We start from the raw sequence: 6596 nt of genomic DNA, 5'->3' as shown, positions 1-6596 counted from the left end.
CCGACCAGCCCCTTTAATGCGTTAAACCCTGTTACCAAATTTGAAGACAATCGGAAATATTTCTAGAGTTAATGAACATAAACGGCAGATAGTGACGTTTTTCGTTATTCAAGGGCCCAGAACTCCCCAAATAAAGTCGTTGAACTTGGGCGAACCCTTATAGTGCATTTAACACTGTCTCCAATCCACACCGGCACCGGAGGTTTGGGGTTCGTTTCCGGTTGAAAATCGAAACGGGTGTGGACAGATGGTGAGTGTCTTATTTACGCTTATGTTCGCTCTAAATGATAGGAATTGTATAAAAAGTCGGACGAGAATGTTGTCAGAACAGTTTAGCAACAGAATCTATCAAATGCTATGCTTCGGTGTTAATTATATCAACTTAAATTGAATATGCACGAATAATAATTTGCATCCACTCTCAAAAGTTTGAATTTTAATGACGTTTTTGTTTCCAATGTGACATTTTGCAGCTTTAAGAATACGTCGATAGAAAATACAATTTCTTATCATTCGTTTGGATATTCATTATCGCATCGTCTCAATCAGCAAATGTTAGAAAATGATGTATTAATGAAGTGTGCAATGGTTTGTTTACACTGTGTTTGGGTAACCCTTGGTGTTCGGTTTAGGTGATACTGTGACTGGTTTCGTTATAGGATGAGGTCAGGTACAATGGACCAATTTCTGTGTCACCACTGTTCGCATGGAGGTCATTCATTTGCGGACATGATCTGTCACATGACAAAAGTTCACACTGATTGTGTGATTAAATTCGGTCGTTGGATTTAAATGTAGAATCCGGGAAACTGGGATATAGAACTCATAATTTCGAAGTAATTCCCAGAGATGTTATTGAAATGGCTTAAAATGCAACGAACCTGGGAATTTAATTCCCACTGTTGGAGGTGACAGACAGGACAGTCTTTCTGCGGTTTTTCGCAGTCCGTTAGCCAAAAGAATCAGACTGGATGAACCCCAACTTATCTTACAAACTGATCATAGCAACTTGGACTCAGAATACAAAAGATTTGAGGCGGAATTCCACATGCTGGTCGAGGAGGATGAGGAAGATGAGAGCATTTCCGAGGATCAAAAACAAATAATGGAACAGTTGCCATTGGTTCTGGAGACCCTGCGTAAACATGGGCAAACGGCAACTTGGAAAAAATTCATGTGCATGTTAAGCAAGGACGAATTTCCAATGACAAATATTGCGTACCTACTTTTTTTGGACGTTGTCAAGTGGTATAGCTAGGACAATACAGTCTGCATGAGGTAAGACGACCAGGTATCCAAATTTTGGAGAATTGGATATAAGTTATTTCATAGGCGGTTCTTACGGTTCATGGGAGGACCAAAGAATCGGGGACAAATTCTCTTTGGTGAAACTCTCCGGGGGATCTTTACTCCATCTGAAACTCGGATTAACTTCGCCGTTCCAATCAGTAAAGTAACTGACTCCAAGCACTCGCCCTTACCAGCACATGAAATAAAACCGGGAATCATTCGGACATTACTTGACAAAGTTGCAATGCAGTCGACTGAAGAAGAAACATACAAGATTTGCCTTGATGGGAAAAAAATCAACGCCAGTACGTCTGGAACTCTTGGCGATGTTGATTTGTTTGGTTTTGAAAAACAAACAACGCTTTCGCAAAGGAAAGATAGACTGCAACTGGAACTAAATCTGACCAACAAAATCTTTGCTGTTGTAGAACGTTTGGATGCTGATATGGAGCTTGTGAGCCTGCTGCCCTCATTTAGAGATAGTATATGTGACAAAATGAAGGTATGATAACACTACTTGGTGAAAGAGTACGAGATCTAAGATCAACAAAAACAACCAGACAGGCTTCGCTTCAGAAATTCAAGGACATGGCAGGTGCAGATTGGAAAAAGTCCAACTTGTGTAACGTGATTAGTGCAATTTCGACTCAATTGTATGATGTCAGTAATTGTATAGAGAACATAATGCGATTGATAGACAAGCTTTGCTACGATTGTGCAACGCTGTACGGATCACAAAAGCACTTCGCGTTGGACAGAACCATCCAATTCAGCAAACAAGAAAATCATCGTCACTTGAACGACATTGTTGGCCAGGATTTTGATAAAAATACTTGTCGAGTTCTTTAACAGCGAACTGACGAGTGGTTCAACATCAGGGCAACAGCTACAGTTACAGGAAGTACTCTCAACGCAGCGCTTGGATTAGACACGTTAAAGAGTCAACAGGAGCATTATGATTGCGTCAAGTCCGGAACAAAAAGAAAGGAACCATCACCACAAGTTATGGAAAAGATTGTGTATGGAACACAGAACGAAATACACGCTGTAGCAACCGCTGTCTCAAAAGTAATGCCAGTGTTCTTCCCAAATTTGATATTTTCGGAGGAATGGTGTATAAAAACAGAAAGTAATGGAGTGTGTATCGTTATCAGTCCGGATGGGAGCTTTGTTGAAGAGGAAACGGAGACCACGACTATGGCTGTCGAAATTAAAAGCCCGTTTCCGGCGCAACCTGGAACATACAAACCACCAATTTATCACAAAGTACCGACATATTATGTCCCGCAAATTTTATCAGAGATGTACGCACTGAACGTGGAGAGCTTATTTTTCCTTTGTTATTCGCAGGAGTCTACGTCTGCCATGCATACCCACTTCGATGCCGATTTGTGGTGTCCGACCAGTAAGAAAATCAAAGCAGATTGTGCATTTGAAAGAGAAGATTAGCGCATATATAGACAAGCATGTCAAATTTATAGGGGAGTTTGTGTCCGTGAAAAGCGAGGAATGTCCTGGAAAAACAAGTCACATAGATGAACCATTCTGTGCGCACAAAAAGGCCAAGCATGAAGTATCAACATTGCGAGTCTCTGATGTGAAAATGGATCTTCATGAAACTTTAAAAATGTTTAACGCAGCTTACAAACTGAACCGCGTCATAGCGAATGAATTTCTGGGATTCATGATTTCGGATTTAGATAGGATATCGTCGATAACTAGTATTCCTTCAGTGCCGAATGCATTTGGGTTGAAGGGTTATAGCTTACCAACTGACACTGAGAAATGTGCTGGAATTCGTTCTGACAGAATGTGAAAAAGCAGGCTTGTATGTACCAGTTTGCTCGTTCGATGGCCAGTGGTCTCGAGTCACTGTAAGGGATCGAGATGATTCTTCTTTGACGACCCTGCAGCTGCAGAAGGATGTGTACCAAGAAGTAAAAAGAAAGTCCGTGTGTGAACTTTTAGCAAACATTACAAACAGAAATATGGTAAGATGTGCGTCCATAACAGAACTGTCTAATGTCGTTGACATTCAGAGGGAATCACAGAAATTCATCGTTGGTGCGAAGAAGGAAGATGACAGAATTAAACCATCTGCTAATATAATTAAACTGATCAGGGATTGGAAGGATGGAAAACACAAAAAGGACAAAACTAACAAACAACTAAATGAGACAGATACCGTAGGTTCCGACATAATTTCTTCACTCCCTGCAAACGTCGTTGACGAACTTCCAGATCATATCGTCCAGGATGTCTTGACCACAAAACTCCGACTAGATTCACGTCCAAACACCCCAGCAACCTGTCTTGCAGTTGACATTGGAGATGCGTTACAAATCGCAGAACGCACAGCCACTGAAACAGGGACCAGTGATGAATCCAATGAACTGTTTACATCAAGAGTTGAGACACCCATCCCCAACTCATCAGATGAACCTGCCCGAGAATCACCTTTAAACGAGTCTGACTTTCACAGTATGCAAAGGACACTTCAGCAAAGCATAAAGACCAAGAAACAGTGGGGAATGTCTGTCCAAACCTTTCAGCAACTCTTCATTGATGCTAAGACGATAGACAAATCGTTTACAAAAGAAGAATTGGTCACCGCTGTCAAACCGGTGCAACATAAATTAACCGATTGCAATCAGGACGTCCACATACGACTTTATGAATGTAAGCATCAGATCGTGACAAAACTGTCAAAGATCTTGGGGGATGGCTCCATACTTAAAACGCCAGTCCGAAAGAAGAGAAAGTCACCCCAACTCTGTCTTCACTAACAAAGTCAACACTCAAGAAAATACCCAAAGATATAATTTGTGCTATCGGTGCAAGTCTGGTCTTTCCTGACAAATTAAGAGAATTGCACCATAAGAATCCGTTTGGTGCTAATGTTAACATCGAAGGACTTGATGACAACAACGACACATGGTACTCAATGCCAGAATATAGTTCATGTACTGGTCACTATCTGTTTATGGTACTTGATACGTACCACCAACTCTGTGGAATACGACGACTAGTGTGTCAAAATGGAATTCCGCTGAGAGGAGTGAATCGTAAAGCGTTCGTTAAGATAGCCGAAGAAAGTGAATCCAATGGATGCAACTTAAGCTTGGCCATGGTTAATGACCTTATTGATAAACAAAACGCCGCATTTGCTCGTGCAACCTTCAGTGACAAGGTGTCCAACGCGCTTGATGAAATTGGAGAACAAACAACGTCGGCATTTTGTCGTTTAGTAGACATGTGGTACAAGGCAGAGGATGATCCTGGAATTTCCGCAGTTGACAGGTGTAGATACAGGATGGCATTGAAGAAATGGCTTTTGGATGGGATCTCATTTTCTGACTTTCCACCTCCGGGTTCATTTATCAAGGGTATACCTATCGTCTTATTTGAAGGACTGCTTACCAACATAGAACGTAAAATCCAGTTGTACACTTTCACAAAACGTGGAACGTATAATGTTCGTGCCGTTGGAAGCCTCGACATTGAAAATTTCTTCGGGACTTTCCAGGACATCGACCCAAAGGGCACTGGTGTTCTCCACCCAGACGATATTCCAGCAGCAATCAGTGTCGCAACAGAGTTAATGGATGCAAACTTAGACACCGACAGGTAACAACTATAAAAGTATACTCTAGTAATACTATATACTTTTTTTATTTATTGCAAACAATGTGGATTTTTATAATAACGTGCTTCTTATTTTATGTAGACAAATATCCTTTTTTACTATAAAGTGTGTATACTAGTATTTGCTGTTTAAATATTAAAAAATGTGTATTCTATATATTAAAACACTTATTTCAAATATGGTTTTACATAGCTTTGCATTGTTAACGAATGGTAAAGTTACTTTTACATCAACACTAAATTTTCTATTTGAAAATGTACTTTCTATTTTTCAGAGGATTCCATATGGAAACAACTGCATCAAAGGTATATCCAACAAAAGTAGACGAAAAAGCGTCTGCAGCGAACAGCAGCGAACCTACAGATTCCGACAGTGGTGTGTGGAGAGACCTTACTTCTATTTCTCCCATGTAAGTAAAATTACTGTTAGAATATTACTTGGAAAATACAAATTAAGCTATCTAGAATTGGGGTCTTATTAAAATTAAATTATTAAATTTAAATTAAATGTGTATCGCCCCTCAGATTATTTTAAATATAACCATATATTTACTATTCATCATAATTGTACAAACCTAATGTTTGCTGAGGTGGCACCAGACCAGATGGAGCTAATAACTGCGCCACCCCAGCAAACATTCGGTCGAAAACATGATACCAAAACATCCCATTTGTTAACTGATGTGGGCCGCATTCAAACGATCCCTTCTGATGTTTAACTACATACAGATACTTAAATATACACATGTAAAGCTACTTTATAGTATTTGATTGCATGATTGCAGTGATCACGAATTTGACTCCATCGCAAGGGCGAAAAGAAAGCCGAAGAGAAAATCTGCACAAGTGTCTAAACCTGATGAGCCAGCAAGAGGATGTATGCCTGTTCGGCAATACCACAAAAGGGATGAATCAAAAATACTGCCACATGTCTATTAAAAGACGGACGGTATGCTGTCGATTCGTTGGCACACTGTTCATTTGTCAGACTTTAATGCTGCATGGCGTTTACTTTTTAGCTAAGGCGTTAGGCGCCAGCTATTGGTATTACTTTAGTTAATGAGCTCAAGATATTCATAAATGTCGTTTTCACACAGACGCCTCTAGCGGTACCCACTGGTACTAAATTGAATCATATACCGGACCTACTGTCTTTATTACGCGTAACTTTGGACTCAAATGCACTTGAATGGCTTGCAAATATCATTCCTTTCCTTTGTAGAACATACGATCTTATCACAACGTCGTATTCTTATTGAAAATGCACCCTGATTATCTCAATCGGGAACTGCCACTCGACTGTAGTTCATGAATGCTACACGCAATTTCCGGTCAAAATACTTCAGTTGATGAGCTCAGATATTCATAAACGAGACATGACGTCACCTACCAGTAATACTAAACAAACTGCAAATAAAATCCATTACCACGGACTCAAGTTTACTCACAAGTCATTGGATATAATCTTATTCTTAGTTAGAACTAAGTATCCTTCTAAAACTTCGTATTTACTCTTGGAACTGTCGCTGGATTAACCCTTTACACGGAAATATTGTCCTGTGATTGGCTAAAATTGGTGACATTTACGTCCCTGTTTACATTTATATATTGCGTGGTCAGAGCTATGAAGCAGTTCTGTTCCATCTGAGGTAATTTCAAGG

The 6596-nt window shown here is 40.0% G+C and overlaps 1 pseudogene; it reads left to right on the top strand.

The window, feature by feature from the left end:
• The first annotated feature begins 247 nt into the window (after positions 1-247).
• On the top strand, positions 248-6333 carry LOC110460466 (annotated as a pseudogene).
• Positions 6334-6596: the final 263 nt, after the last annotated feature.

The sequence above is a fragment of the Mizuhopecten yessoensis genome, unplaced genomic scaffold (genome assembly GCF_002113885.1).
Source record: "Mizuhopecten yessoensis strain PY_sf001 unplaced genomic scaffold, ASM211388v2 scaffold10405, whole genome shotgun sequence".
Classification (NCBI taxonomy): Eukaryota; Metazoa; Mollusca; class Bivalvia; order Pectinida; family Pectinidae; genus Mizuhopecten; species Mizuhopecten yessoensis.
This window is presented reverse-complemented; position numbering and strand designations above follow the sequence as displayed.